Source organism: Coregonus clupeaformis, chromosome 9, assembly GCF_020615455.1.
Source record: "Coregonus clupeaformis isolate EN_2021a chromosome 9, ASM2061545v1, whole genome shotgun sequence".
NCBI classification, from domain to species: Eukaryota; Metazoa; Chordata; class Actinopteri; order Salmoniformes; family Salmonidae; genus Coregonus; species Coregonus clupeaformis.
The window spans coordinates 25,980,019-26,004,342 of NC_059200.1; the positions used below are offsets into that span (position 1 = coordinate 25,980,019).

The window sequence follows — 24,324 nt, forward strand, 5'->3', positions numbered from 1 at the left end:
TCGAGGCCTTACTATGGTCGCGTACGGTTTAGCAGGTGTTATAGCAGGTGTTATAGCGGGTGCAGCGAAATGCTTGTTACTAGCTCATAACAATGCAGTAGAAATGTCAAACAAGTATACAAATAAAATAAAAAAATAAACAAGACGCAGAACTGTTAGGTAAAAGTTCACTGTTTGATGAGATAATGCAGTTTGAGGTGAGGTAGGCGCGCCCTGATCAAATTGAACGGTAATCTGCATGGTGCATCATTCAGAAAAAAATACATATTTCTTCCATAAAATATATTTTCGAATTTTAAAACTTTTCATTGGATGTAATCAACACTAACCCGGTTCACCCGGGGCATGAATAGAATCCCCCCAATGTTAGTGAATGTACACCAATAATATTCGGTGTGACACCGAGGGCTCTGTTACAGTGATTACGATTGGTTTAAACCTATTGCAAGAAAGAAGGCACTTCTTACGTATCAGGTCGAGTTTACTTTGAGGAACAGGAGGGAGAACTTTCACATAACATTTTGATGGACGAGGGTAGTGATAAACGTGGTTTGGGACTGGACTCAAGTGGAGTTTTCGCCCCGACCAACATTTTATCGACCTCAGAATAGCAGAGCAGATAGCAAGGGTATCTTATGACCAGCAGAAAGCATGCTAACTTCTCTGTTCGCATTTGGAACTGTACTTCATGCTTGTTTTGGGTAGGATTTTTTTCAAGTTCGCGGATAATCAGTGGAGGAAAACTTAAGCTAGATTTATTTGTATTTATTTTGAAAAGTCAAAGTCACTATGTTGGGGAATGAGGGGATCTATGCAGCGAAGAAGAGGAAGAAACCCGTCCAGAAAAGGTAATAATATGCGTATAAATGTAGGCTAAGATAAATTCACTGCTTTCTGCATCATAATCACCCCTCGACAACAACCACTATCCCAATTGCCGTCTCGTATATTTGGTCCTAAGTCAATAGTCTCCTTAGTTGAGGAAGCTCAACTCTGTTCTCTTATATCGAGGCGGGGTTGATTTTGAATAACTGTTTGCGTGATTTGCTAGCAACAACATTGAGTCAGCTGGGCCAAAGTGTAGTTTACTACAGCAGAGCAGAGCAGGCACATGGTTTTCCTCCCAGAGTACAGGCTGCTGACTGGGGGTACATGGACATGATTGTTTTTACAGTAATAACACAGTAAAGTAGACTATTATAAAGTCACTCTAGCGTGTTAAAATAACTTTCCTCCGATGAAAATGAGAGGTTTGAGTTGACATTCTAGAACACAGCCTCTGCTGTTCCCCCCAAAACAAACAGTTGAAGTGACTCCAAGGAGAGATTTTAACATCTGTATGAGTGTGATGATGTTTACCTGGCTGGCTTCCTCACACACAGACTGGCAGACAGACAGACAGGCAAGAAAGCAGACAGTCATGACAGATATGCAGGCAAAAAGACAGACCAGCAAGAGGGCAGACAGACAGGCGGAAACTTTATTCTGAATAGCTCAGGGGGCGGGGGTTAACTTACAGTAAGCCACAATTTACAGTAAGACTCAACTGTTATGGGAAACATTGTTTTGTTTGGTTATTGTGCACTAATGTGGTATAGTGATGGCAGACTGGACTGTAGTTGTTTGAAGGACAGTGTAGTTTACTCAAGTCTACTATAGTTTACTCTCTAGGGTAGTGTAGTTTGCTCTCTCCTCTTTCTTCCAAAGGAATGCAATGTGGCCCGATTGCCTAGCTTTACTAAAGACATTAACCACTGAGAGAGAATGGAGGCTCCAGAAAATGATCCAACCAGTGTCTATCTATCTGGTATAATTCACAATGCACACACAGGCTATCCTCATGATTGTATTCCAAGTTATCCAGGTCCTGCTTTCTCTCTCCTCTGTATTTCTTTATTCCCCTATCTTCTCTTTCCTATATCTCTCTCTTCTCCCGCCATCCCCTCTCCGTCTCCATCCCTCCCTCCCTCCCTCCCTCCCTCTCTGTGTGTTATGTGAGGGAGTGTTGGCAGACTGTGTGTTGTGTCCAGGCCTGTTCTAGCAGAGTAATTCTGCTGTAATGTGTTGTAGTTTCACTGGCACAGCCCAGATAGACCACATGATGCTGCAGGCTCGCAATGACGACATCACTCCTTTTTAGGATGTTTTTCATAGTTTCTTTAGTGCACAATCAATGCTTCGAAAGAAAAGCCCTTGTTGCAAAATCCAGTAAAAAAAAAAACACCTCCTTGAAAGGCTTCAGGCCAAATAATTGGGTTCTACTGGATACTGAGGTTTGAATTAGTTTGTGTACTTTCCCCCTCTTGAAATTGTACTGGCCCTGTCAGATGTCTTTGAAATTTACCTTAATTGGGACCCTAGAAGGCATCACTGGTTAACGATAGTGAAATGATATGCTGAAATATATCACCCTGTAATGCAGAACCAACCAGAGTGTGAGTTCCATGTGTTTCCCAAAGGACAGACCATGGGTTCAGTAACCATGCCTCCTCCCCTCCTCCCCAAGGTATAGAGGAGCCAGCCAGTCACTCTGTCCTCTGGGGCAGCAGCAGTGCTTAGCTATGCTGCCTGGGGCTGCAGACTGCAGGATGGCCACTGGAATAGACATCACACAGGCTGCATCTCTATAATAGAAAGTCATTTTCTTTCCTCTCCATCATCTTTATAGTCTGAAGGGGCTTGTCTCTTTCAAGCCCCTGAAAACACATTGTAGGTGACAGCAATACCAATATGATTACCATACCTGTCATGGAGAATGGACTCTGTTTCCCAAACATCTGTTACTGTGTTCATTTTGCATGTCCTGATATGCTTATAGAAGTGAGTCTTTGTGGTCTATTCAAGGAACTGGTGTAGAGAAATTGACCTGAAACAGCCTCTTATTCTCATCCATCTGTTGACTACAGGGGCAGGGCATTTCAGGACAGATTACATATACATAAGTGTGACTGACCAGGTATCCAATCTATTACACTACACCTCCTTTGACCACCTCCTCTCCGGAACGACCCCAGCAGCTGATAGGCATCACCTGACAGAAGTCGTGTCACGGCACCAATGTGACCGACTGGTGACTGACCAGCGACTGACTGGTTTTGAACCTGGGTTGTCTGTTCACCACAAGACTGTGTTAGCTTGCCGAGCTAAAGCTCCTGACAATCATATGCTCTAGTCCAAAGTCTGTGTTAAGTAGATTCCTAACCTTCCCTTGTCCTCTCGTCTGTACTCAGTCTGTTAGCCCTCTGTGCTAAAGCGTCTGACAATCAGCTGCATTAGTTCAGCTCTGTTCAGTAGATGACTAATTCCCCCCTCTCCCCTCCTCTCCTGTCCCCAGTCTGAAGCCTGCTCCAGGTGACGGTGTGAGAAAGACCGTCTGAATGGGGAGCTGGACCGGCTGACCGGCCTGCTGCCCTTCTCCCCAGAGGTCAGGGGTCGGCTGGATAAATTGTTCGTCCTGCGGCTCAGTGTGGGATACGTCAAGGTCAAGAGCTTCTTCATGGTGAGTGGAATATGGAGGTGCACACATACAGACGCATGCACGCACCATACATACAGGCACGCACGCACACACACACACTACCTTTATCGTTAAACTCACTGTTGGAAAGTAATGCACAGGCTATTAACATGCTCTACAGCAGGGATCATCAACTAGATTCAGCCGCGGGCCGATTTTTTTCTCCAGCGGATGGTCAGGGGGCCGGAACATAACTACAAATAATTTGTAGACTGCAAATTGACAGCAAGAAGCCCAACCAGAAATAATATTAGACTAAAACATAATTTCAAACCTTGCTTACATTTATATACAGTAACTGCCTTAATGTTGCTGGACCCCAGGAAGAGTAGCTGCTGCCAAGGCAGTGGCTAATGGGGATCCTTAATAAATACAAATAAGACATTAACAAAAGGCATCAGTGATACGTATTTTCCTGCAACTTTCTGAAACGGCACAGGAATGCCCGTCTGTGTGTGTTGTGTGGCGCATGCATGTCTAGTCTACACTTTGTGTAGCCGTTAGCGATAATGCTAATGCTAATTAAATATTAACTACAACATAGTCTATGCCTACCTGGCATAATTATATCATGATTATTTGCATCAATCCAGTGGCCATTTGTTTAGCAAACTCTGCAATCACTTGAGTGCTACAGAAACACAGTTAACCAAACAACAGTCTCTGGTGGCACTTGCATTAAAGGGTCATTTCAAAATTTCTTAGATTTTTAACAGACTTCAAAAGTGGTCTCCTGATGTGGTTTAAGCGTTGTTGTGGACTTACATTTTCCAATTTTGTTGTTTTTCTATTAGAAAATTTGGAAAACTGAAACCTGGAAAAACAAAACGGAGAAAATGGGAAAAAACTAAAGGGAATCACAGATTTTATAGGGCCCTACTCCAGTCTACAGTTGGTGGAGACTAGGGAAACTGAGGTAGTGTAGCAGACTCCAGTCTACAGGTGGTGGAGACCAGGGAAACTGAGGTAGTGTAGCAGACTCCAGTCTACAGGTGGTGGAGACAAGGGAAACTGAAGTAGTGTAGCAGACTCCAGTCTACAGGTGGTGGAGACCAGGGAAACTGAGGTAGTGTAGCAGACTCCAGTCTACAGGTGGTGGAGACCAGGGAAACTGAGGTAGTGTAGCAGACTCCAGTCTACAGGTGGTGGAGACCAGGGAAACTGAGGTAGTGTAGCAGACTCCAGTCTACAGGTGGTGGAGACCAGGGAAACTGAGGTAGTGTAGCAGACTCCAGTCTACAGGTGGTGGAGACCAGGGGAAACTGAAGTAGTGTAGCAGACTCCAGTCTACAGGTGGTGGAGACCAGGGAAACTGAGGTAGTGTAGCAGACTCCAGTCTACAGGTGGTGGAGACCAGGGAAACTGAGGTAGTGTAGCAGACTCCAGTCTACAGGTGGTGGAGACCAGGGAAACTGAGGTAGTGTAGCAGACTCCAGTCTACAGGTGGTGGAGACCAGGGAAACTGGGGTAGAATGTAAAGCTGTGGGCTTGATCTGAGGAATTGATGTCCATTCTATGAGTTGTATTTCTATGCTGCGGGATGTGGGCCTGTTGCGTGCGTGCAATAGTGATATCTGGGCCAGTCTATAGTTAGTTAGGTGATCAAAGCTATTAGTTATCAGAATGGCTTGAGGGACTCTGGAACACGCACACTGTGACATGCTGTTGGGATGTCTGACAGGACAAGCTATTGTCTATCGCCTCATTCTGTTATTGTCTTATGACTGAATCCTGTCTCTGTATCTCAAACCTTTTTCACACAAATCTCTCTTGACATCAATGCATGGTTTGTCCATAAGTCTGAGTTACAGTACATACAGTCAGGTCCATAATTATTGGCACCCTTGATAAAATGAGCAAAATAATACAAATACTGAGCTATATTGTATGGTCAGAAAGAAATGGGGAAATTTATATAATTTTATACTAATTAGTGTTGAGCGATTAGTGCTTTTTGAGGTCAGTTCGGTTTCGGTTCGATTCTGAATAAATAATCATGGTTTTCTATTACGGTTTTGATTATTTGGGTTGAATGCTGTAGCAACACAGAATAAAACAATTAATAAAAGTCCCATGATGGTAGTGACTACCTATTACTGCTTATTACTTAACCATAATTTATTCACATTACTTTACTTTTATAAAATATATTAGTTTTTGTGTATATTACATTTGCTTTATTTGATTACTTTATTATTTCATTCCAAGTCATCATCTCATCTCTATAGAGCTGCTGCCTATGCTGTCTGACTAAATCACTATTTTGTAGTTCTTCAAAGTAAATAAGGCATACTTTTCTGACTGCTGAATACCAACTATCAATCACTTAGATCCACCCTTGTACTTGATTGATGAATTAAGGTCACTAATTAGTAACGAACTCCCCTCACCTGGTTGTCTAGATTTTAATTGAAAGGAACAGTGTATAGCCGGTGCTAAAAACAAAGCAGATCTCATGCTTTTCATGCAATTCTTTTCAAATCATCATTAGTCGCATCATGCAGGCTTAGAATGTATAAAAATCAAAACATATAGCCCAACATTTGTATCACAACTAAAGTTACATAAATAACTCTAAATTAAGCATATAGGACTACCTGTTTCTTTGTTAACCGCTCAACACAGAATAGCCACGTGCGCACTCCCTCTGAAATCGTTTGGAGAAAATATCCTTTCTATTTTATTCAGTTATGTTCAATTGTATTCTTCATACTATAAAAGGATATAAAATAATGCCACGGAATTCTAAGTAAATCCTATCTGCTAAATGAGCTAGTGTAGCCCACAGCCATATGGCATAGCCAGATCAGGGCCTAACATAAGGACAACTCAGAGTATGCTATTCTGTTCTTCTGAAATAGACTACATTTTCTTAATGTTTCTTTAGACCTGTCTAAAATAAATAATGGATTTATTGTGATCCTGTAGGCTATATTACATAGATTTATTAGACTTTTTAAAATGTAGGTGTTCCAAAGGTCTGCATCAGTGGCTTATAGGCTATGTATGGAAGCCAGGAGATGCTAAATGTGTTTATGTTAATTAACGGTCAATTACTGTCAGACCGGCAGTTATTTGCTTGACAATCACCGGCTGACAAAATTTCATGACCACCACAGCCCTAATCACGTGTCAAACTCATTCCACGGAGGGCCGAGCGTCTGCATGTTTTCGCTCTTGACTTGAACTTGATTGATGAATTAAGGTCACTGATTAGTAAGGAACTCCCCTCACCTGGTTGTCTAAGTCTTAATTGAAAGGAAAAACCAAAAACCAGCAGACACTAGGCCCTCCATGGAATGAGTTTGACACCCCTGACATAGATCATGTATTTTTTTAGGTAGAGATATGGCGTGAAGCAACATCTGCTGTCTATATCCCCTCACAATCGCTCATTCTTCTGTCTCTTTGGTAGCAGGCGTAAAAGAAACACAGACCGGACAAGTAGATGTGCAATGGATTATGGTCATTGTAGTTAATTACCACGTTTTATACACTATGTAGAATATTGGCCTGTTGGAAACTACAACTCCCTACTATATCGCACAGTTCAGGCTGGATCTGATTTATCTATAGAGAAACTGTGCATCGAGCTCACAGAAAGAAAAGGTACTAAATTAATTAAAATAATTGAACCGACATCGGTCAATTAGTTGATTCAAAAAAAGAAAAATAACAGAAATGTTGGTTAATCGCTCAGCACTAATACAGTTGCTCAGAGAAAGAGATTTTGTTTAAGAAGTAATATAATTTTTATATCTGAAGTTAGGATTCAGTCCTTCATGTTGAGTGTTTTTTCCTCTGAGTTTAGGTGCAGCTCTTAAGGATCTGTATGGTGAATGGTTGTGTAGTTTCCATGTCTTTGTCCTGTTGTCTGTCTGAGGTGGCTGAAGCCTGGCTGTTTATTGTCTGTTTGACTCAAAGGAGAACAGAGAGATTGAAAAGAGAGTTGACACTGAATCCCTCTGACCCAGATCTGTTCCAGCGTGTCGGTTGATGTCTGTGTGTGTGTGTGTGTCTGGGCCTCTTTATCGGCCCCATGTGTGTGTGTGTGTCTGGGCCTCTTTATCGGCCCCGTGTGTGTGTGTGTCTGGGCCTCTTTATCGGCCCCATGTGTGTGTGTGTCTGGGCCTCTTTATCGGCCCCATGTGTGTGTGTGTCTGGGCCTCTTTATCGGCCCCGTGTGTGTGTGTGTCTGGGCCTCTTTATCGGCCCCATGTGTGTGTGTGTCTGGGCCTCTTTATCGGCCCCATGTGTGTGTGTGTCTGGGCCTCTTTATCGGCCCCATGTGTGTGTGTGTCTGGGCCTCTTTATCGGCCCCATGTGTGTGTGTGTCTGGGCCTCTTTATCGGCCCCATGTGTGTGTGTGTCTGGGCCTCTTTATCGGCCCCATGTGTGTGTGTCTGGGCCTCTTTATCGGCCCCATGTGTGTGTGTGTCTGGGCCTCTTTATCGGCCCCATGTGTGTGTGTGTCTGGGCCTCTTTATCGGCCCCATGTGTGTGTGTGTGTCTGGGCCTCTTTATCGGCCCCGTGTGTGTGTGTGTCTGGGCCTCTTTATCGGCCCCGTGTGTGTGTGTGTCTGGGCCTCTTTATCGGCCCCGTGTGTGTGTGTGTCTGGGCCTCTTTATCGGCCCGTGTGTGTGTGTGTCTGGGCCTCTTTATCGGCCCCGTGTGTGTGTGTGTCTGGGCCTCTTTATCGGCCCCATGTGTGTGTGTGTCTGGGCCTCTTTATCGGCCCCATGTGTGTGTGTGTCTGGGCCTCTTTATCGGCCCCATGTGTGTGTGTGTCTGGGCCTCTTTATCGGCCCCATGTGTGTGTGTGTCTGGGCCTCTTTATCGGCCCCATGTGTGTGTGTGTGTCTGGGCCTCTTTATCGGCCCCATGTGTGTGTGTGTCTGGGCCTCTTTATCGGCCCCATGTGTGTGTGTGTCTGGGCCTCTTTATCGGCCCCATGTGTGTGTGTGTCTGGGCCTCTTTATCGGCCCCCATGTGTGTGTGTGTCTGGGCCTCTTTATCGGCCCCATGTGTGTGTGTGTCTGGGCCTCTTTATCGGCCCCATGTGTGTGTGTGTCTGGGCCTCTTTATCGGCCCCATGTGTGTGTGTGTGTCTGGGCCTCTTTATCGGCCCCGTGTGTGTGTGTGTCTGGGCCTCTTTATCGGCCCCGTGTGTGTGTGTGTCTGGGCCTCTTTATCGGCCCCGGTGTGTGTGTGTCTGGGCCTCTTTATCGGCCCCCGTGTGTGTGTGTCTGGGCCTCTTTATCGGCCCCGTGTGTGTGTGTGTCTGGGCCTCTTTATCGGCCCCGTGTGTGTGTGTGTCTGGGCCTCTTTATCGGCCCCGTGTGTGTGTGTGTGTCTGGGCCTCTTTATCGGCCCCATGTGTGTGTGTGTCTGGGCCTCTTTATCGGCCCCATGTGTGTGTGTGTCTGGGCCTCTTTATCGGCCCCATGTGTGTGTGTGTCTTGGCCTCTTTATCGGCCCCATGTGTGTGTGTGTCTGGGCCTCTTTATCGGCCCCATGTGTGTGTGTGTCTGGGCCTCTTTATCGGCCCCATGTGTGTGTGTGTCTGGGCCTCTTTATCGGCCCCATGTGTGTGTGTGTCTGGGCCTCTTTATCGGCCCCATGTGTGTGTGTGTCTGGGCCTCTTTATCGGCCCCATGTGTGTGTGTGTCTGGGCCTCTTTATCGGCCCCAGTGTGTGTGTGTCTGGGCCTCTTTATCGGCCCCATGTGTGTGTGTGTCTGGGCCTCTTTATCGGCCCCATGTGTGTGTGTGTCTGGGCCTCTTTATCGGCCCCATGTGTGTGTGTGTCTGGGCCTCTTTATCGGCCCCATGTGTGTGTGTGTCTGGGCCTCTTTATCGGCCCCATGTGTGTGTGTGTCTGGGCCTCTTTATCGGCCCCATGTGTGTGTGTGTCTGGGCCTCTTTATCGGCCCCATGTGTGTGTGTGTCTGGGCCTCTTTATCGGCCCCGTGTGTGTGTGTGTGTCTGGGCCTCTTTATCGGCCCTGTGTGTGTGTGTGTCTGGGCCTCTTTATCGGCCCCGTGTGTGTGTGTCTGGGCCTCTTTATCGGCCCCGTGTGTGTGTGTCTGGGCCTCTTTATCGGCCCCGTGTGTGTGTGTGTCTGGGCCTCTTTATCGGCCCGTGTGTGTGTGTGTCTGGGCCTCTTTATCGGCCCCGTGTGTGTGTGTGTCTGGGCCTCTTTATCGGCCCCGTGTGTGTGTGTGTGTCTGGGCCTCTTTATCGGCCCCGTGTGTGTGTGTGTGTCTGGGCCTCTTTATCGGCCCCGTGTGTGTGTGTGTCTGGGCCTCTTTATCGGCCCCGTGTGTGTGTGTGTCTGGGCCTCTTTATCGGCCCCGTGTGTGTGTGTGTCTGGGCCTCTTTATCGGCCCCGTGTGTGTGTGTGTCTGGGCCTCTTTATCGGCCCCATGTGTGTGTGTGTCTGGGCCTCTTTATCGGCCCCGTGTGTGTGTGTGTCTGGGCCTCTTTATCGGCCCCGTGTGTGTGTGTGTCTGGGCCTCTTTATCGGCCCCGTGTGTGTGTGTGTCTGGGCCTCTTTATCGGCCCCATGTGTGTGTTGTTCTGTAGTAATTGTCCGTGAGGAGCATGTCTACAGTGCCATCCCAGTCTGTGGTTTCAAGTTTTATTAGTCGTATGTACAGGATACACATGGTATACACCGTCCAACTAAATGCTTACTTGCAGGTTCCTTCTTGACAATGCAACAACAATAAGAAAAAATAAGAATACGAACATATATGTTTTTAACAATACAAAACATACACATATAAAGACAACATACATGCACACAAACATCCACAACATCACCCCTGCCCAGACCCACCTGCTCACACCCCCATCTCCAGCGCCCGCATCACTCTCATCCACATGGCCTCAAACTGCACCATTTTGTTTCTCTACGTCGCCCTGCACTTAACATTTAGGTAATAAAGCATTTGACCTTTCCATTGTGTTAACGATGGAGGATTGGTTGATTATACGTTCTTTCAAGATGATTGACGAGAAAAGTATCGTCCAACCCATTGGGTATCTCACTGCACCCTCATATGCCATGTCTTGAAATATGCAGACAGACAGATTAAAAGTAAATTTGCATTGTAATACTTCTGACAGACAACTTTCTAACTCCGCCCGTAACTTTAGGACTTTACAGCATTCCCAGAAGGCATGGATTATTGAGTCATTGTTAGTTTTACACTTAAGACATGACTCTGCCGTTGTGCTGTAGAATTTGTGAATTTTGTCTCTTGTGTACTAAATTCTATACATTAGTTTATACTAGATTAAGCGTAAATTTTCATTAACTGTATTTCGTTGTGCCAATATCAGTTATTTTTAAGTCTTGGTTCCAATAGCTTATATTTTTTTCTAAGAGATTGTCAGTTGGATAGGCTCTCTGCAAGGTTTTGTATATCTCACCTATCATATGAATATCATTTTCTGACTCAAATAGGATTCCCTCAAGATTGCTCTGATGTCCAAAAGGTTTCAAATTGACATTTCTTGATATGAAACTTTGAAAACATCTACATTGGTCAGTCCAAAATTGCTTTTGAATTCTGTCATGGAAATACATTTATTTCCTATTACCAAGTCATTCACGGTTTCTATGCCTTTAGTTTCCCATGTGGACCAATTTATCGGTGAATTCTGAAAAGCAGCATACCACCTGCATCCCACTGCTGGCTTGTCCCTGAAGCTAAGCAGGATTGGTCCTGGTCGGTCCCTGGATGGGAGACCAGATGCTGCTGGAAGTGGTGTTGGAGAGCCAGTAGGAGGAACTCTTTCCTCTGGTCAAAAAATAATAATATCCCAGGTCAGTGATTGGGGACATTGCCCTGTGTAGGGTGCCGTCTTTCGTATGGGATGCTAAAAGGGTGTCCTGACTCTGTGGCCACTGAAGATCCCATGGCACTTATTGTAAGAGTAGGGGTGTTAACCCCGGTGTCCTGGCTAAATTCCCAATCTGTCCCTCAACCATCATGGCCACCTAATCATCCCCAGCTTCCAATTGGCTCATTCATCCCCTCTCCTCTCCTCTCTAACTATTCCCCAGGTCGTTGCTGTAAATGAGAATGTGTTCTCAGTCAACTTATCTGGTAAAACAAAAAGGAAGGCACATTTTATAGACCAATATTTACATGTCTATTAGGGAAGGGGGGATTGGGGGACAAGTGTTTAAATTGTGCAGTATTTAGCAATAATAATAAGAGTCTGGTAGCAGCAGTTGTGGTGTGTGTGTGGATGAGTGTGTGGATAAGTGTATACTATATCTGTGTGGGTGTGTTCGTAAGTGCATGTGTGCTAAGTTGCGGAGAGTCAGAGTTGGTGGTCAGTCCGGTTCAAGTGTTCAGCAGTCCGATGGCTTGTAGATAGAAACTGTCTCTGAGCCTGTTGGTATCAGACCTCATGCTCCGATACCATCTGCCCGACGGTAAGGGAGTGAACAGCTCGTGGATGGGGTGTGTGGGGTCCTTGATGATGCTTCAGGCTTTCCTCGGGCAACGTTTCAAGTAGATGTCCTGGATGGGTGGGAGTATGGTCCCAGTGATGTACTGGGCCATCTTCACCACCCGCTGGAGGGCCTTGTTGTCGTGGACGGAGCAATTCCCATACCAGGCCGTGATGGAACCGGTCAGGACGCACTCGATGGTGCAGCGTTAGTATTTGGAGAGGACCCGGGTTGGCATGCTGAATTACTTCAGCCGCCTTAGGAAGTAGAGACGCTGTTGCGCCCTCTTACCAAGAGTGGTGGTGTTGTTGGCCCATGTCGTCCTCGGTGATGTGGACGTCGAGGAACTTCAAAGTGCTGACTCTTTCTACTACAGTCCCGTTGATGTGGATCTGGGCATGTTCCCTCCTCTGCTCCCTGAAGTCAATAATCAACTCCTTTGTTTTGCTGATGTTGAGGGAGAGATTGTTGTCCTGGCACCACAATGCCAGTTCACTTATCTCCTCCCTATAGGCTGACTCGTCGTTGTTGGTTATCAGGCCTACAACCGTGTTGTCGTCAGCAAACTTGATGATGGGGAGTCTGTGTCGAGAACTCCACCTACCTACAACTACCCATAGATATAGAACTGTTCTATTATCTCTGTCAGTACCCACCTCTCTGAACTACTGACTTCAGATCTGCTCTCCCTAAAGGTCCAATATGTCAGTTCAACAGCCTGACCTTGGCACATTTTATGTGGTAAGCTGAAGGATGAGGCTCTCTCTCTTTCTCTCTCTCTTTTATAGGGGTCTTTTCAGCTCTTTAAAGACTCTTGTTTACAGGCAGGTTGTCTGTGTGTGTATGATGTCACCCCCTCAGCAGACGTCCCTGTGGAGAGAGTGTTGAGAGCTGAATACGGCCCAGACACACACATTTATTTGATAAGGCCGGGTAACAAACAGACAGGCCTTCATGTATACTTAGTGGACTCAAGTGGTGTAAAGTACTTAAGTAAATTTACTTTAAAGTACTACTTAAGTAGTTTTTTGGGGTATCTGTACTTTAGTTTACCATTTATATTTTTGCCAACTTTTACTTCACTACATTCCTAAAGAAAATATTGTACTTTTTACTCCATACATTTTCCCTGACACCCAAAAGTACTCGTTACATTTTGACCGGAAAATGGTCCAATTCACACACTTATCAAGAGAACATCCCTGGTCATCCCTACAGCCTCTGATCTGGCGGACTCATTAAACACAAATGCTTAGTTTGTAAATTGCCCCTGGCTATCCGTCAATAACAAAACATGCTTAATATAAGGAATTTGAAATGGTTTATACTTGTACTTTTGATACTTAAGTACATTTTAGCAATTCCATTGACTTTTGATACTTAAGTATATTTAAAACCAAATACTTTTAGACGTTTACTCAAGTAGTATTTTACTGGGTGACTTTTACTTTTACTTGAGTCATTTTCTATTAAGGTATCTTTACTTTTACTGAAGTATGACAATTTAGTACTTTTTCCACCACTGGTGGACTCAAGGTTTGTTATTAAAGGCATGGTCTTAGTCAGTGAGTTGTAACCAATGTTTAGATCAGAAAAACTGCAGATATAAATATACAGTATAGAGCTGATAGTATTTGTTATGCTGAGTACCATGTATGTTCTAGATAACACATTTCTATCTGACTGCTCTATAAACATGGCACCCTTGTGAATAAGCCCCAGGTGAGGCTGTCCACATTGCCTAGTGTTGGTTAGTGTGGTTACTCTCTCTCCCCATAACAACAGGGAGCCTTAGCTTATACATATCCAGTTCCTCAGATCTGCAGTTGTTTTGGGACTGAAACATCATTATGATGTTGTTGTTGTTGTTGTAGCAGCCCACTGGTTACAGTCACTTCCTGCTTGTTTTAGGGGTTACAACCTCCAGGGCCAATCAGATGTGTTTATCAAGCTTTTGGTGCTGCTGTTTGTGAAATGGCCTGGCTGGCTGGCTGATCATCAGGCCTGTTTCCTGTGTTTGTTGATTTATTTATTTCACCTTTATTTAACCAGGTAAGCCAGTTGAGAACAAGTTCTCATTTACAACTGCGACCTGGCCAAGATAAAGCAAAGCAGTGCGATAAAAAACAACAACACAGAGTTACACATGGGATAAACAAAACGTACAGTCAATAACACAATAGAAAATCTATATACAGTGTGTGCAAATGTAGTAAGTTATGGAGGTAAGGCAATAAATAGGCCATAGTGCAAAATAATTACAATTTAGTATTAACACTGGAGTGATAGATGTGCAAAAGATGATGTGCAAATAGAGATACTGGGGTGCAAATGAGCAAAAATAAATAACAATATGGGGATAGTTGGGTGGGCTAATTACAGATGGGCTGTGTACAGGTGCAGTGATCGGTAAGCTGCTCTGACAGCTGATGCTTAAAGTTAGTGAGGGAGATAAGAGTCTCCAGCTTCAGAGATTTTTGCAGTTCGTTCCAGTCATTGGCAGCAGAGAACTGGAAGGAATGGCGGCCAAAGGAGGTGTTGGCTTTGTGGATGACCAGTGAGATATACCTGCTGGAGCGCATACTACGGGTGGGTGTTGCTATGGTGACCAATAAGGCGGGGATTTGCCTAGCAGTGATTTATAGATGGCCTGGAGCCAGTGGGTTTGGCGACGAATATGTAGTGAGGGCCAGCCAACGAGAGCGTACAGGTCACAATGTTGGGTAGTATATGGGGCTTTGGTGACAAAACGGATGGCACTGTGATAGACTACATCCAATTTGCTGAGTAGAGTGTTGGAGGCTATTTCTTTAAATGACATCGCCGAAGTCAAGGATCGGTAGGATAGTCAGTTTTACGAGGGCATGTTTGGTAGCATGAGTGAAGGAGGCTTTGTTGCGAAATAGGAAGCCGATTCTAGATTTAACTTTGGATTGGAGATGCTTAATGTGAGTCTGGAAGGAGAGTTTACAGTCTAACCAGACACCTAGGTATTTGTAGTTGTCCACATATTCTAAGTCAGATCCGCCGAGAGTAGTGATTCTAGTCGGGCGGTCGGGTGCAAGCAGCGTTTGATTGAAGAGCATGCATTTAGTTTTACTAGCGTTTAAGAGCAGTTGGAGGCTACGGAAGGAGTGTTGTATGGCATTGAAGCTCGTTTGGAGGTTTGTTAACACAGTGTCCAATGAAGGGCCAGATGTATACAAAATGGTGTCGTCTGCGTAGAGGTGGATCTGAGAGTCACCAGCAGCAGGAGCGACATCATTGATTGAGAATAGAGTTGGACCGAGGATTGAACCATGTGGCACCCCCATAGAGACTGCCAGAGGTCCAGACAACAGGCCCTCCGATTTGACACATTGAACTCTATCTGAGAAGTAGTTGGTGAACCAGGCGAGGCAGTCATTTGAGAAACCAAGGCTATTTAGTCTGCCAATAAGAATGCGGTGATTGACAGAGTCGAAAGCCTTGGCCAGGTCGATGAAGACGGCTGCACAGTACTGTCTTTTATCGATCACGGTTATAATATCGTTTAGGACCTTGAGCGTGGCTGAGGTGCACCCATGACCAGCTCGGAAACCAGATTGCATAGCGGAGAAGGTACGGTGTGTGTGTCTTTAATGGAGTCAGAAGTCAAATTCTGTTTCTCACACAAATAGACATACTATTCTATTCACGAAGTACCTCCCTTTCTGAACGCTAATAATGTTTCAGACCAAAATCTAACCTTGACCCTAGAACCAAAATGGTGGCTGATATCAGTCCCTAGCAGCCACAGTGGTCAGGAAAGAGAAGCAGGATGTGTGAAACTGGCCTGTTTGGGAGATAAGCAGAAACCACACTCAGAGACACACACAGGCTACAGCTAAAATGTTTTTGTAAAATCATCTTATTTAATTATTTCATATAATTGACATGTGATAATGCCACACAGAGAGCTAGAGATAATTACAGACACCTGTGATAATCTGAAGTAGCCCAAAGGGCCACTAGATGTCTTGTGATATATTAAATAAAATCCTTGAAAGATAACAAAATTCTGGTAGTTTACTTTACAGTAATATACCCTCCCTTTGCGACCCTAGACAGAGCAGAACAGGACAGGATGGACCAGGACAGAGCAGAACAGGACAGGATGGACCAGGACAGAGCAGAACAGGACAGAGCAGGGCAGGACAGGACAGGACAGAGCAGGGCAGGACAGGGGAGGACAGAACAGGACAGGACAGGGGATTGTGATGTGTTTGTGTTGTTTTGCATAATGCGGCTTTCATAGTAATGCTCTGCTAATGTTTATTCTGATACACACACAGTTACACACACACAAATACACACACACACACACCTATACACACACACACGTATACACACACAAACACACATATATACACACACACATACAGTGGGGAGAACAAGTATTTGATACACTGCCGATTTTGCAGGTTTTCCTACTTACAAAGCATGTAGAGGAAAAAAAATCCAGAAAAACACATTGTATGATTTTTAAGTAATTAATTTGCATTTTATTGCATGACATAAGTATTTGATACATCAGAAAAGCAGAACTTAATATTTGGTACAGAAACCTTTGTTTGCAATTACAGAGATCATACGTTTCCTGTAGGTCTTGACCAGGTTCGCACATACTGCAGCAGGGATTTTGGCCCACTCCTCCATACAGACCTTCTCCAGATCCTTCAGGTTTCGGGGCTGTTGCTGGGCATTACGGACTATCAGCTCCCTCCAAAGATTTTCTATTGGGTTCAGGTCTGGAGACTGGCTAGGCCACTCCAGGACCTTGAGATGCTTCTTACGGAGCCACTCCTTAGTTGCCCTTGCTGTGTGTTTCGGGTCGTTGTCATGCTGGAAGACCCAGCCACGACCCATCTTCAATGCTCTTACTGAGGGAAGGAGGTTATTGGCCAAGATCTCGCCATACATGGCCCCATCCATCCTCCCCTCAATACGGTGCAGTCGTCCTGTCCCCTTTGCAGAAAAGCATCCCCAAAGAATGATGTTTCCACCTCCATGCTTCACGGTTGGAATGGTGTTCTTGGGGTTGTGAGGTCTGTGAGAGCTGGAATTCTTACTGGTTGGTAGGTGATCAAATACTTATGTCATGCAATAAAATGCAAATTAATTACTTAAATATCATACAATGTGATTTTCTGGATTTTTGTTTTAGATTCCGTCTCTCACAGTTGAAGTGTACCTATGATATGCTTTGTAAGTAGGAAAACCTGCAAAATCGGCAGTGTATCAAATACTTGTTCTCCCCACTGTATATATACACACACACACATATATACACACACACAGACACACACACACCTGCCATCGAAATGCTGGTGAGTGACCGCAGATCGACTATCCAAAAGTTATTTTCGTCTGTAGGTAATAATGCAAAAAGCGTTCTGAGCAAATAATGTAAGGAAAAACACACAAAAAAACGAAATACTGCAAAGTTGGCTAGGAGCCAGGAACAGGGCGACCATGTCTGTCGGCACCATCTTACTTTTACAAAAAGCTGGAAGCTACCGGTATCTTCTTCCATTGTAAAGTGTTCTAGCCTGTATGGACATTGTTTTGCGAACAGTAATTACCTGTTTTTCTTTTGTTGTTGTTTTTTTTAGTCATTTGGCAGACGCTCTTATCCAGAGCGACTTACAGTTAGTGAGTGCATACATTATTTATTTATTTTTCATACTGGCCCCCCGTGGGAATCGAACCCACAACCCTGGCGTTGCAAACGTCATGCTCTACCAACTGAGCTACATTTACATTTACGTCATTTAGCAGACGCTCTTATCCAGAGCGACTTACAAATTGGGCCATTCACCTTATAGCCAGTGGGATAACCACTTTACAATATTATTTATTTTTTTTTTTTTTTTTGGGGGTGGGGTAAGTGGGGGTAGAAGGATTACTTTATCCTATCCCAGGTATTCCTTAAAGAGGTGGGGTTTCAAGTGTCTCCGGAAGGTGGTGAGTGACTCCGCTGTCCTGGCGTCGTGGGGGAGCTTGTTCCACCATTGGGGTGCCAGAGCAGCGAACAGTTTTGACTGGGCTGAGCGGGAACTGTGCTTCCGCAGAGGTAGGGGGACCAGCAGGCCAGAGGTGGATGAACGCAATGCCCTCGTTTGGGTGTAGGGACTGATCAGAGCCTGAAGGTACGGAGGTGCCGTTCCCCTTACAGCTCCGTAGGCAAGCACCATGGTCTTGTAGCAGATGCGAGCTTCAACTGGAAGCCAGTGTAGTGTGCGGAGGAGCGGGGTGACGTAAGAGAACATGGGAAGGTTGAACACCAGACGGGCTGTGGCATTCTGGATGAGTTGTAGGGGATTAATGGCACAGGCAGAGAGCCCAGCCAACAGCGAGTTGCAGTAATCCAGACGGGAGATGACAAGTGCCTGGATTAGGACCTGTGCCGCTTCCTGGGTAAGGCAGGGTCGTACTCTCCGAAAGTTGTAGAGCATGAACCTACAGGATCGGGTCACCACCTTGATGTTAGCGGAGAACGACAGGGTGTTGTCCAGGGTCACGCCAAGGCTCTTCGCACTCTGGGAGGAGGACACAACGGAGTTGTCAACCGTGATGGCGAGATCATGGAACGGGCAGTCCTTCCCCGGGAGGAAGAGCAGCTCCGTTTTGCCGAGGTTCAGCTTGAGGTGGTGATCCGTCATCCACACTGATATGTCTGCCAGACATGCAGAGATGCGATTCGCCACCTGGTTATCAGAAGGGGGAAAGGAGAAGATTAGTTGTGTGTCGTCTGCGTAGCAATGATAGGAGAGGCCATGTGAGGATATGACAGAGCCAAGTGACTTGGTGTATAGCGAGAATAGGAGAGGGCCTAGAACTGAGCCCTGGGGGACACCAGTGGTGAGGAGACAGATTCTCGCCACGCCACTTGGTAGGAGCGACCGGTCAGGTAGGACGCAATCCAAGAGTGAGCCGCGCCGGAGATGCCCAACTCGGACGACGCTGGGCCAATTGTGTGCCGCCCCATGGGTCTCCCGGTCGCGGCCGGCTACGACAGAGCCTGGATTCGAACCAGGATCTCTAGTGGCACAGCTAGCACTGCGATGCAGTGCCTTAGACCACTGCGCCACTCTACATGCCATGTTGCATTATTCAAGTGTGTTAACTTCTGTGCATCATGAGTGGAGAGCTAACATGTTGCAGCGAAGACTCCCAGTGCAGGCTAGCAATGAGTAAGTTGAGAAGGTACGGTGCACGCTATAATAAGGGGTCGGCTGTGCTGATAGACAGACCTGATCTGTGAGACACATTTGACAGAAGTACCGAAAGTAACACAAATTCTAGTATCGAAAAAGTACTGAAGTTTCGGTATACCGTGCAACTAATGTGTTAGTGAATATCAACAGGGGTTCCCAACCTTTTTTCCCCAGGGCCTCCTTTTTCACATTTGACCACACACCAGCTTGATTTTGTTTCATTTGAGGGACCTAGGAAAATGTTTTGAAGCTCATTACCTGCAATTCCACGTAGTTTTAACAATACTCATGACATCTTTTAGGTTGGCTATTTAATGATAATAATAATAAATAAGGAAAATAAAGTCTAGACCCGATTTCCCCAAATATTATTCCGCTATCAAATATGTTTTATTATTATAATTTATATTAACCCTCAATTTAATTATACATATTATCTTTTACAGAAAGTGATTTTATCAATTGATAGTGGCAGAGTCACTCATTGTATAAGATTATTTCCAAAAAATTCCAATTTCTTTGACTCCTCGACTTTAGAATGTCTTAGCTCAGCTTCTGAATGTCAGAGAGACAAGACAAAGATATTCCCATGTGTGCGTCTTCTTCTGGGATTATACCGCTTGTGTCTAGCCTAAAGCATTGCGCATTTATGCGTTGTTTTAGACCTGTATAAACAATCGTGAATTGTATAAAAAAATTATATATAAAAAAACATTGGTCCCGTATGGAGGGGGGGACATTGGGAACCCCTACTGTAGACTATATAGAGCCAGGCTAGCCCCTCTGTCTCCTGGCCCCCCGTCTCTCTGGCGTGGTGTGTACTCTCCATCCCGCCAGCCCACAGAGACCAGTGGAGAAGGGAGAGAGGAGAGGAAAAGGAAGGGATGCAGGAAGGGAGACGGGAAGGGAGGCGGGAAGAGGGGCGGGAAGAGAGGCGGGAAGAGGGGCGGGAAGAGGGAAGGGATGCGGGAAGGGAGGCGGGAAGGGTGGCGGGAAGGGAGGCGGGAAGGGTGGCGGGAAGGGAGGCGGGAAGAGGGGCGGGAAGAGGGGCGTGAAGAGGGGCGGGAAGAGGGGGCGGGAAGGGAGGCGGGAAGAGGGGCGGGAAGGGTGGAGAGGGGCGGGAAGGGTGGCGGGAAGAGGGGGCGGGATGCGGGAAGGGAGGCGGGAAGGGAGGCGGGAAGGGATGCGGAAAAGGAGGCAGGAAGGGATGCTAGTGATGGGGGGACGAGGGAGGTTAGACAGAGGGTATAGGGTTACGTAGACAGAGGGTATAGGGTTACTGTAGATCAACAAATTATGAAAGTGGAAAGTTAATCCCTTTTACAAAATGTGTTACGTTTTGTTGAATTTATTTAAATATTTCATACATCTTGTTCAAGTCTGTGCTCACTGCTCTTGCAATGCTGGACGTAATCAGTGTCAATACCATTCATTTTCTTTGGGCTTTGTCTGCAGAAAAGGACATGTGTACTTAGTCCAGATTCTTTTAGCTTTTAGATTGTGGGAGATGCTAGTTTGTCAAAGACGTCTGGGGCAGGCTTCCCGAGTGGCGCGAACGGGAGACCCATGGGGCGGCGTACAATTGGCCCAGCATCGTCCAGGGTAGGGGAGGGTTTGGCCGGCAGGGATGTTCTTGTCCCATCGCGCACTAGCGACTCCTGTGGCGGGCCGGGCGCAGTGCACGCTGACTCGGTCGCCAGGTGTACGGTGTTTCCTCCGGCACATTGGCTGTGTCAAGAAGCAGTGCGGCCTTCGCCTCTCCCGTGTCCGTACGGGAGTTGCAGCGATGGGACAAGACTGTAACTACCAATTGGATACCACGAAATTGGGGAGAAAAAGGGGGTAAAATACTCATACAAAAACAAAAAAGGTGTCAGGGGCAGATTGTTTAGGTTTGGAAGCAGTGAGGGTTGATAAAGAGTAAAGAGAGGAGGGGGAGGAGTTTGTTGGCGTGCCATTGAGTCATTAGGAGAAGGAAAGGAGGCATTGCCTAGCTGAATGAACGGCAGGCAGACAGAGAACATAGATTAGATTACAACTGGCCTTAAACTAAGAACTACAGCCATAAAACAGCTGCCTCTGACAACCCTAACAACCGCCTAGGTTATCTGGTGACCCACCACCCACACACACACACACGGCTGATATGAAGCATTGGCCATTTTCTCTGCTTTCTTTTGTGTCCTGTTGTCCTACTTACAGATGGAATGGCTGCAAGTGTGTGTATGTGTGTGTACATGCACACACGTTTGTGTTAGCCCTGTTGGAAGTCACTGATACTCTTTTGTTTGTTCCAGAAATAGCCCAGTGAACCATGATCAGGGATGCAATGATAATGATTATCAGTGTACTGTATGTAGTCTATAGTTAGCGACCATCCTAAGAATAGCAGAAACATGTGGCTGTGGAGACATCTAACACATATTCGCTCTCATTGGGACGCCTGACGTCAACCAGCTCATGTAGAGTCTGTCTGTCTGTTTGTCTGTCTGCCTGTGGCTCTTGAGGGTTTTTTCAGTCAGTGGAGATTAGTTGAGTTAATGTAATGATGTACTGACTGTGTGTGGATCTATCCCACTGTCTGTGTAGAGTAGACCTTGTGATGAGGAGGAGATGTGTGGGTGGTTTGTTGATGAGAACCATAAAGTCTGTGTCTCTCAGGACTTGGCAGAATGTAATGTAGGCTAATTGATGATGATTGACTTGTCACTTTGATGTGAAATGTATGTACAGTATAGAGCTTCTTATGCCAAGCTGTACATCACAGTAGCTCTCAGTTGTAGTACATATATAAAAGACTGTGGACATCATCATCCCAGTCTTTGGCAGGCCTTGGTGTTGCTCTGGGTAACCGTATGTTTTGCTCTCATGAGTTGGGTCTTGGTCTGACTCGCAAAGGCTCCAGACATCTAAGAACTAAATCTAAGGACTAAGAGCTAAGAACTAAATCTAAGGACTAAGAGCTAAGAACTAAATCTAAGGACTAAGAGCTAAGAACTAAATATAAGGACTAAGAACTAAATCTAAGGACTAAGAGCTAAGAACTAAATCTAAGGACTAAGAACTAAATCTAAGGAATAAGAACTAAATCTAAGGACTAAGAGCTAAGAACTAAATCTAAGGACTAAGAACTAAATCTGAGGAGCAGTGTTTCCTCAGGGGAAAATAATTGGCATTGTGGGGAAAAGCTTGCGGATGGGGGGTCCTGCCCCCTCCCCCCCAGATAATTTTTATGGATTGAAAAATAAAATTATGCTGACATCATCTAAAATATAATATCCACCTCCAGAAACTAGCAAAATAACATATTGGTAAAATTATTAAATCAAGATAATACACTTTTTAAAAACCAGGAGCATGTTGTGTTGCCAATTCCATTATGTGAGCGGTGAGGCAGACATAAGGCTACCAGTCACGCACGCATTGAGAGTGTGTGGAGCCGTGAACTGTCCCTTATTTGTGTGGTGCAAAAACATTATAATTTGTCCACCCGCAATACTTTATATTCCCTCTCTCCACTTGAGAGCCAAGTTTACTTTCATTGGATAGCCTAGCTCACGCTAAAATGGCTAACGTAGGCTAACTGGAGAAATAAAAAGAAAGGTAATGATCAGGGAACAGGCTACAACACCATCGTGGAAACAGGTGCTGCGCGAGTGAAATCCCCAGTTTGGAAGGACAAAAACGCGGTAGATGGTTACACAGCCTGCACAAAGTGCAAGCAGGTAGGCCTATTTGTTTTCGATAATTCAGTTAATTATTTCAGGCTTTCTTTCATTAGACCATACGCAGGCCATATAAAGTGTAAACCGATGCAGCTGGTAAAAATTTGAGTAGCCTACTAAATAAATGTAGCCTATTTTTGCAGCCTATATTCGATTCTGGGAATTCCTTCCCTATGGCACTCATAATTTAAATGCGCCATCGAGAGGAATATTTGTCTCTCATAGAACACACAACAACAAGCCGATTAGGTAAATAGATCAACTATTCTACTATGGGGTTGTCTGATTTTAATATTCATTACTTGTTTTGTTTGCAGGGGGAAAGTAAATGTGGACTGTTCCAGCATCTTCAAAAAAACACAATCCTTTTTTCAGTTACATTTTCATTGACATTAGATTAGTCCAGTTACAATCGCCATCGCCACGGCATTGTCCATTAGCTGTTATAAAGAGGTACTATTTTTTCATGTTCCATATTTTTGGGCCGTGGCTGCATTGATTTTGCCTTGGCGCAGCGCCCCCCTCAGTGGGAACTGGAGGAACGGACGGACAGCCACTTCTATAGACGGAGTCAGCCTCTCCGAGGGAAACCTACTGCTGCAGGTATACAGGGTATAGTGTGTGTGTGTGTAGGGTGTTTCTGGATCAAAAAGGGGTTTAGGTGGTGGGTGTGACAGGGGGCGTGGCAATGAGCGCAGTTGGCCAGTCTGCACAGCTAAATTGTAGAGAATTGTAGAGGCGCCCATCTTGGCTGCGTAGAGAAATCTTTGCATTTTAAAGCACATTTCCTACAATTCTACACATTTGCCATGCAGCTGAGAGAAAATGTCCCAGTTTTAAAGCAAATTTCCTGTAATTCTACATATTCTGCCATGGAGCTGAGAGAGGATTTTGCAGTTTTTAAAGGTAGTTTCCTGCAATTCTATGCATTTTGTCATGGCTAATGCTGTGTTCTTTTGCTCAAACATTATAACAAAATTAATACTGCTAAATTAATTGTTTTTGGAATTTTCAATTCTCCCTGACTGTCTAGCTTTTATTTTGGTGATTGTTTGTTCTCAAAGATGATATTATAAAAAAAAGATAGGTCCATGATCTTTTCTACTTACTTTATATCTGGTTTTAGTCGTGTAAGTTTACACTGAAAGCTTTTTACCAAACGTTTTACACTGTTTGGATTTAGGCGACCCGAAAAAATGCTTTGGCGGCCCGCCCAAGGATTACAATGGTCGTGTGTGTGCATGCTTGTGTGTGTGTGTGTGTGTGGTGTGTGTACGTGCGTAAGTGTGCATGAATGTGTGTGTGTGTGTGTGTGTGTGTGTGTGTGTGTGTGTGTGTGTGTGTTTCTCATACAGTGAGGGAAAAAAGTATTTG

At 45.2% G+C, this 24,324-nt stretch overlaps 1 long non-coding RNA gene across 1 annotated transcript; it reads left to right on the plus strand.

Annotated features, from left to right (window-relative positions):
• Nucleotides 1-502: 502 nt before the first annotated feature.
• LOC121574145 lies at nucleotides 503-23,932 on the plus strand. The gene is made up of 3 exons (XR_006002149.2): nucleotides 503-848; nucleotides 3,335-3,499; nucleotides 23,268-23,932. It is a non-coding gene; the product is annotated as an uncharacterized LOC121574145 (long non-coding RNA).
• The last annotated feature ends 392 nt before the right edge of the window (nucleotides 23,933-24,324 follow it).